The sequence below is a fragment of the Mycetomoellerius zeteki genome, unplaced genomic scaffold (genome assembly GCF_001594055.1).
Source record: "Mycetomoellerius zeteki isolate Tzet28-1 unplaced genomic scaffold, Tzet1.0 scaffold1106, whole genome shotgun sequence".
Classification (NCBI taxonomy): domain Eukaryota; kingdom Metazoa; phylum Arthropoda; class Insecta; order Hymenoptera; family Formicidae; genus Mycetomoellerius; species Mycetomoellerius zeteki.
In genome coordinates this window covers 23,769-25,192 of record NW_017256025.1, presented here as the reverse complement: position 1 = coordinate 25,192, position 1,424 = coordinate 23,769, and the positions used below count along the sequence as shown (strand labels likewise).

The following is a 1,424-nucleotide window of genomic DNA, read 5'->3' as shown; positions in this document are numbered from 1 at the left end:
AACATTGACTAAGACCGCCGCGTATACCGCGCTCGATAAACATCACCATATCGACATCGGTGAGCAATTCGAAATTTACATGTGTATGTTTCAGCATAGCGTCCCACGTAAAACCTGGTAAAGTATAATAATACGCAGGGTTGAGACCCTAACTTTCAATACATTTATCGCGAAAATTTTCAAACCTTGGGTGAATACAGCGATCTATATTTAAAAATGGACGTGTTGCTGTTAGCAGAGAACTGTTGCCAAACGTTCACAGTGTGCGCGTAATCGCTTTCGGATACAATGTCACCGGTCAAGGAACTGTAGAATGATTCGCGCGGTGGTAAACGCGTATCCTGCAGCTTGTCGGCAATCAACATATTCGTATGGAAAAATCCCTTTTCATATCAGTAACTCGAAGTCTTCTTTGGGTAAATTTTGAAATTCCCATTGTAAAATTCGAAGTTCATTTTTATTGAGAAAGGATGCTAATTTGTCGAGACTGGTACTTAAAAATTTATAAGAATCGATAAACCGTAATTTTATGTTATTTCGCGAATCTGATCTTTCAGCGGTATCTTGAACATTTTTTGTAAATGATATATATTTTTCCATTGTTATTGGTAGTAATTCTGGACTGCCTTCATATGCTATAGCTATTTCTTTGATAATAAAATGTGAATCATAGCCTGATAAATTGTAAAAAACTATAGGAACAAAATATGAGTTTTTATAATTTAAATTGCAATTTGAATGCGTGGGACCCCTATAACGACCGGTTAAATGGCAATGATCTTCGCTTACTCGATTATCGTCTAGCGTGAAAGGCTTTTCGCACACATGACAATGCGTCGCGCTGTACAATGTTTCCCACTGTTCGCTCGACAAAGTTTCCATGGGGACATTAGTTGCTAAAATTTTTTTTACGCAATGTGCTAAACTTCTCAATTTTTCAACGAACCATGAAACGCAATTTGGATCGCGACGAATTCGATATTTTGATAGCGAATTGTCATATGAACAGAGCACGTATCCTATGCTAAATACTTTATGATGTTGATACGTGCGCGTAGATGCTTCCTGATCGCTATCAGTTTTCTCGAGGATGCACTCTAAATCGGCGTAAACGACAAATGGAACTCGTTCCTTCTTATTATAGTTGTTAAAGCTCAGCCACTTGTCGTCGTCGCTCGGTAGTCGGATAGCGCAGTCGTTTATACGTTGGCAATCTACCATGTGTAACTGCAATCTCTCGTTGGAATGAAAATAATGTAAACAGCTGCAAATAAAAAAATTAAATAATTTTAATTTTTTTTTTAAAAGAAGAATTCGTTTTTATTAATCATATACTTACTGATCGCAAATGTACTTTTGACCATGATGTTTATTCAATTGCGAGCTCATGAGCCGAGACAGATTCTTGATCCATGCGAAATGGC

The 1,424-nt window shown here is 37.3% G+C and overlaps 1 pseudogene; it reads right to left on the bottom strand.

Moving 5' to 3' along the window:
* Positions 1-185: 185 nt before the first annotated feature.
* Positions 186-1,424, bottom strand: part of LOC108726236 (uncharacterized) — a 3,136-nt pseudogene continuing 1,897 nt past the window's right edge.